Below are 6,869 nucleotides of genomic sequence, written 5' to 3'. Positions count from 1 at the left end.
TTAGCCTAACCTCCAAGTTGCAGGAAGGTTGATGGGAGTGGGAGCTGTGGCTACTCACATGCCCCGGGCCCTGGTTTACCTTCTTTCCCAACACCCTCTTTCACCTTGCACCATCACATCCTCTGCTGCTTTATATCTATTGCATTATTACTTACAGGAAGTCCCTGGGTTACGACAGGTTCCGTTCCTCAGAACTGTTTGTAACCTGAACTGTTCATAGATCAGAAGCAAGCAACAACAGTGCGTGGGAGAGGATCACAGAAACAGCGGCGAATGGAGAGCGAGGAGGCGCGGGGCGAGCAGCCGCCAGCCGGCCTCACTGATTCGGTGAGTGAGACAGTCTGCTCGGTGCTCCCGCCTCTGCTCGGCTCCGCCCAGCCCCTGGTTGTTGTGGCTCGTGGGTGGAGGGGCTGGGGTGGGGAGAGAAGGCAGGCAGAAATGCCCCATTCCCACCCGGCAGAAGACTCCTGCAGCCCAGCAGCAGCCAACAAATCCACCCTCATCCATCCTGCCCGTCTCCCAAACGCTTGATTGTCTGTACGGGGTGTCTACAAGTCGGGTGTTCATAACACGGGGAGGAGCTGTACTGATCAATTTCTTGGGATGCGGCATGATTGGAATTGATTACGCCTACCTAATTACCCTTGAAAAGGCGTTAGTGAGCTGCCTTCTTGAACTACTGCAGGTTTTGTGATGAAGGTATTCCCGCAGTCATGCTGAGTGAGCAGTTCCAAGACTTAGACCCAGCGATAGTGAAGGGACTTTAATATATTTCCAAGTCAGGATTCTGTAAGTTGTTCCTATTGATCCTGGTGGCAGAGGTCGTGGCTCTGGGTGCAGCTGCCAGGACATTCCAAAGACGTACGGGTTAGGAAGTTGTGAGCATGCTATGTGGGCGCTGGAAGCGTGCCGACACTTGCGGGCTGCCCCCAGAACACTCTACGCAAAAGATGCATTTCACTGTGTGCTTCGATGTATACGTGACTAATAAAGATATCTTATCCCAGGCAAGTAACTGTTTTCCCCCGGGTGCTCCAGTTTCATCCTACTTCTCAAAGATGTGCGAGTTGGTACATTAGTTGGGAGCTGTAAATTGCCCCGAGTGTGGAGGTGAGGGGTGGAATCTCCGGGACAGTTGATGGGAAGGTGAGGAGGAAAGCATTAGGATTAGTGTATAATGTAGGAATGAGAGGGTGGTTGATGGCCTCGGACGTATGGATTTACTCCATGTTCCACCTTCCTCTCCGGTCAGATTCCATCATCTTCAGTGCTTTGTCTCCTCCACCTATCACCTCCCAGCTTCTGACACCATTCCCACTCTCTCCTTCCCCATCTACCTATCACCTGTCCTCACCTGGATCCACCTATTGCCTGCCAGCTCTTGCTCCACCCCTTCCCCCCACATTTTTATACCGGTTACCTCCCTTCAACCTTTCATTCCAGATGATGGGACTCGGCCCAACATGCCGACTGTCTACTTCCCTCCACAGATGCTGCCTGACCCGTCCAGTTCCTCCAGCTTTTTGCGAGTTACTTTAGGAAAAAGTAGTAGGGAGTTGGATTACTCTGTAAATTGGCACAGACTGGATCAGCTGAAATGGCTTCTTTCTTTGTCAAATGGAAAATATATAGTTGACAAAACATGGAATATTTAGGGTGCCAATCAAATCGTTTTCATTACATAGAACTAAAGCACAGTACAGGCCCTTCGGCCCACAATGTTGTGCTGACATTTTATCCTGCTCTAAGGTCTACCTAACCCTTCCCTCCCACATAGCTCTCCATTTCTCTATCATTCACGTGTCCACCTAAGAGTCTATTAAATGGCCCTAAGTATCTGCCCCCACAACCTCTGCAGGCAGTGCGTTCCACGCACCCACCACTCTCTGTGTAAAAAAACTTACCTCTGACATCCTCCTTATACCTTCCTCCAATCACCTTAAAATTATGTCCCCTCGTCTTAGCCATTGTCGCACTGGGAAAAAGTCTCTGACTGTCCACTCGATCTATGCCTCTTATCATCTTGTACACCTCTATCAAATCACTTCTCATCCTCCTTCTCTCCAAAGAGAAAAGCCCTAGCTCACTCAACCTATCCTCATAAGACATGCTCTCCAATCCAGGCAACGGCCTGGTAAATCTCCTCTGCACCCTCTCTAAAGCTTCCACATCCTTTCTATAATGAGGCGACCAGAACTGAACACAATACTCCAAATGTGGTCCAACCAGAGTCCTATAGAGCTGCAACATCACCTCGCGGCTCTTGAACTCAATACCCCAACTAATGAAGGCCGACACTCTATACGCCTTCTTAACAACCCTATCGACCTGCACGGCAACCTTGAGGGATCTATGGACATGGACCCCAAGATCCCTCTGTTCCTCCACACTGCTAAGAGTCCTGCCATTAACCTTGTAATCTGCTTTCAAATTCGATATCCCGAAGTGTATCACTTCACACTCATCCGGGTTGAACTCCATCTGCCACTTCTGAGTGTTCTGGGTGTTGTGTTCCGGTGTTGTAGAGTTTCTTGATTGGCTTTGGAGCTGCACTCAGCTACAAACAGAGAGTATTCTGTCAAGCTACTTGCATGGGTTGAGCGCCTTTGGGGTGTTTGGAGGTGTTGGGAGCAGCCTCTGACCTGGTGTTACATTTTGGTGGATGTCCCAGATGAGTTTTTTGTGAATGGTGTTCCCCATAACATCATCAGAAATAGAAGCAAGGGTCATCCATCCTTGTACCTGGTCAGGCATTCAATAAGGTCACAGCTGATCTTTTAAATCAGTGCAACTTTCTCAGCCTCTGGATTCGTTTATCTTCCCATTCTGGTGAAAGATCATAATGAGGTAGTGCACAAGCTCTGAAATGACTGATGTGATGTCTGTGGATCCAAGCACAGATCCTAATGGTTGCAGCTTCACCTCAGCATCTAGAAATGGTTTTATGTTCTTCTACGTTCATTCTGTTGCTTCACTTTAATCAGGTCTCCAATTAATGACCAAATTAAGATGCTGGTTCATTTTTGCCAGGATTCCTGTATAAAGCTCACTGCTGTGATCTAGTGTGATGGGGTTGTAAGAACTGGACTGCTATTTCTTCGCTCAAGAGTTTTATTTTCATGCAAGATATAGGTTAAATAATCTGAATTTGACAACATTGAATTGCAAAGAGATGGTCCATCTCAGTCATAGCTTAAGGTGAAATGGAAGTGTTGGCAAGTGAGATAAGATTTAATATTCTAGATTGGCCTAGATAAGGTTCTAGTATTATGTCTCAAATACTAGAGACACAAGAGACTGCAGATGCTGGAATCTGGAACGACAAACAATCTGCTGGAGGAACTCAGCAGGTCGAGCAGCATCCGTGGGGGGAAAGGGTACTGAAATCTGAAATATTGACAATTCCTAACCCCTCCCCCCACAGATGGTGCTCGACCAGCTGAGTTCCTCCAGCAGATTGTTTGTTGCATCTCTAATACTGGTCATCTTCCAGCTAAATTTTCCCATTCTGTGTCACAAAGTCATGTTCTTCAGAAGATCCTAGCAAAGGTAGTTGTTTCTTATAAAATTAAGGGAGGCTGAGATAAGATGAACAGGAAGGAACTATTCCCTTTGATAGACATCAGTAACCATGGGATAGTACTTAAAGGCAATCGGTAGAACGATCAGAGGGGAGTTGAAGCAAAATTATTTCACCCAAAAGGGGTGGGTCTCTGGAATTCATTTTTTGAAAGCATAATATATTATTTATAAAGACATATATGATTGGACGATGTACCATGACCTACAAGGCTAAATGCAGAGAGCTGGGAAGTGGGATCAGTTTATTCAGCTGCATGGGCCGAGATTACCTCCATCTGTAGATTTCTATTACTCTATGACTCGGAGACATTGATCCAGAACTGTCAGCTGTCAATTCATGGAGAGAATTAGTTTGGTTTTGAGCATGGACTCTTCCATTCAGTTGGTTGATGAAGCAGTCATTTATTCATCCTCCACAGACAACATCTCTTTGACCAATACCTTGCTGCACTTTTTACAAACCATTTCCCTCCGTATAATTCTTGCAGGTTCTTTTTCCTTCCTGTCACTTTCATCAGCCCAGAAGAAATTCCCCCGAAAAGTCAGATGTTGCAACACATTAATGTCAATGGAAACAAGGCTCGTCCTTCACAGCTGCTGGACGTGGGCCTTGTAATAGTGCTGCCCATTAACCTTGCTTTATCTCTTGCTGCAATGATTTGTGTGCCCTTGAAAGATTGGACTTGATGTACTGGACTGACAAATGGTGCAAGGCTCTGAAAACGGGACTTCATTGTTCACGCAGAGACTGAATACTGGGCAAGGTTACTCCTACAGCGGTGCAAAACAGCTTCAAGGCCACTCCTGTTTGGAACAGTACAATGGACTGACATGACTTATGGTCGTGGACATAACTAGTGGTTCTGGTCTCACCCCTGCCTCGGCTCATTTGATGTTGAACTCCTCATCCATACCTCTGTTGCCTCTGGACTTGACTATTCCAAAGTACTCCCGGCCAGCCTCACAGAATTCACCTCATCTACAACATTAAGGCCCAGATCTTAACATAGATAAGTCGCGTTCACTCAGAACACAGAACAGTACAGCACAGAAACAAGCCCTTGGCCTATGATGTTGTGCCAAACTAATTAAGCTAATGATGCCTAATTAAATTAGCGGTTAGTGTAACGCTATTACAGCGCCAGCGACCCGGGTTCAATTCCAGCTGCTGTCTGTAAGGAGTTTGTACGTTCTCCCCGTGTCTGCGAGAGTTTCCTCTGGGTGCTCTGGTTTCCTTCCACATTCCAAAGACGTACGGGTTAGGAAGTTGTGGGCATGCTATGTCGGCGCTGGAAGCGTGGCGACACTTGCGGGCTGCCCCCCGAACACTCTATGCAAAAAATGCATTTCACTGTGTGTTTCGATGTACATGTGACTAATAAAGATATCTTAAACTAATCCTTTCTGCCTGCACATGGTTCATATCCCTCCACTTTCCCCTTATTCATGTGCCTCTCTCAGACCCTCTTATACACCTCCATCGTATCTGCCTCCACCAACACCCCTGGCAACGCATTCCAGGCACCCACCACTCTCTGTGCAAAAAGAATTGCCCCACACATTTCCTTTGAACTTTCCCCCTCTCACCTTAAATGCATGCTCTCGAGTATTAGACATTTTGACCCTGGGGAAAAGGTACTGGCTGTCTAGTCTATCTATGCCTCTCACAATTTTATAAACCTCTATCAGGTCTCCCCTCAGCCTCCGCTGCTCCAGAGAAAGCAACCCCAGCATGTCCAACCTCTCCTTATAGCACATGCCCTGTAATCCAGGCAGCATTCTGGTAAACCTCCTCTGCACCCTCTCCAAAGCCTCCACATCCTTGCTGTAATGGGGCGACCAGAAATGAGTGCATTGCTCCAGATATGGCCTAACCAGAGTTCGACAAAGCTCATCACCCCTGTGTTTTCTAACCTTCTTCGTCTCTGGGTTAAGAAACATCCAAGTCTTAAGATTCTTACCCCCCCCCTCCCCTCTTCAATTCCAACTCCCCTCACATCTCCCTGATTCAGAAGCCTCCTCTAACCAGAGAACTTTCTGCACGGCATGGATTCTGGGCTTTACTGGTGTGTGACTTTGATTGCTGTACCTTTTCTCCCATCGGTTGTCTGTGCCCCACGCTCTGGAATTTCCTCCCTAAATGTCTCTATTATACACATCTCTCTCCTCTGTTCTGCAGCAGGTAGTACCACTGCCCCACAGCTCCAGCATCCTGAGTTCAATCCTGACCTCCGGTTCTGGCTGCACGGAGTTTGTGTGCTCCCCTGTGAGCTTCCCCCGGGTGCTCCAGTTTCCTCCAACAAAACTGGTGCACCCGGGGAAGGTTAATCGGTTACCATAGATCAGCTCTATAGCTGTGTGGTGAATTTGGAGACTTAAAGGTGATTTAACGGACATGTGAAAAAGAATAAGTGGAAATAAGTGGGAGAATGGGATTGCCCTCAGAGCTGGCATAAACTTGATGGGTTGAATGGTTTCCTTCCATGTCGTAAAGAAATTTGAAAGATAAAATGCTGATTTAACTTTGGAGGCTTCTGATCTACATATTCTGGCTTTTATTTCTCTTATAGCCAGGAGGGCTGTGTTGCTTAAATGGAAGGAAGTTACTCCACCTACTCCTGCTCAATGGTTATGGGATGTTATGTCATACCTGAATCTAGAGAAGATCCGTTGTTCAATTCTTGAATCTGACTTGGACTTTCAAATCCTGTGGGGACCTTTTTTGAATTATTTTCAAAACCTTTGGTTTGGTAACTAAAGTACAGATATTGGCTGATATCGTTATGTCTCAAGGGTCTTTCAGCAAACAGCTTCGGTTTCTGGTAGTGGGTGTAGATTTTTTAATAATAAAGTTATAATAAAATTATTCCAATTTTTTCTTTATTAACTAACTATTACATGTGATTATTAATTTAGAGTATTGTGATCTCAAGTATGATTTAACACAATGTATTCAGTAGTATTTTTATCCTCTCCGATGCATGTACTCTGTATTTTTTTTGTGGAATTAATGAAAATATTGTAAAAAGAAAGAAAGATAAAATGCTTGTTAAAATCTCCCTTGAAACATATAAAATCCCAAGGGGGCATGACAGGGTTGTTGTTGAGACGTTTTCACCAGTGGGAGAATCTCGAATGAGGGGACAGAAAGGGGCTGGTGACTGATAACCACAGTACGTTAAACTTTCTTCTCACAGAGGGAGATGAATCTCTGGGATTCACCGTCTCGCAAAATTGTGGAGGCTGGATCATTGGAAGTATTTAAAGTGGCGGGAGGTGAATGTTTG

General features: G+C 45.9%; 1 protein-coding gene across 1 annotated transcript in view; it reads left to right on the top strand.

Annotated features, from left to right (window-relative positions):
• The first annotated feature begins 205 nt into the window (after positions 1 to 205).
• LOC127584293 (phospholipid phosphatase 4-like) overlaps positions 206 to 6,869 on the top strand; it is a 40,277-nt gene continuing 33,613 nt past the window's right edge. The window contains exon 1 of the mRNA XM_052040965.1: positions 206 to 327. The gene's annotated coding sequence lies outside the window, so the exon portion shown is untranslated. The remainder of the gene's footprint in view (positions 328 to 6,869) is intronic.

Source organism: Pristis pectinata, chromosome 29, assembly GCF_009764475.1.
Source record: "Pristis pectinata isolate sPriPec2 chromosome 29, sPriPec2.1.pri, whole genome shotgun sequence".
NCBI lineage: Eukaryota > Metazoa > Chordata > Chondrichthyes > Rhinopristiformes > Pristidae > Pristis > Pristis pectinata.
The sequence above is the reverse complement of the archived record's forward strand: the minus strand, read 5'-3'. Positions and strand labels throughout refer to the sequence as shown.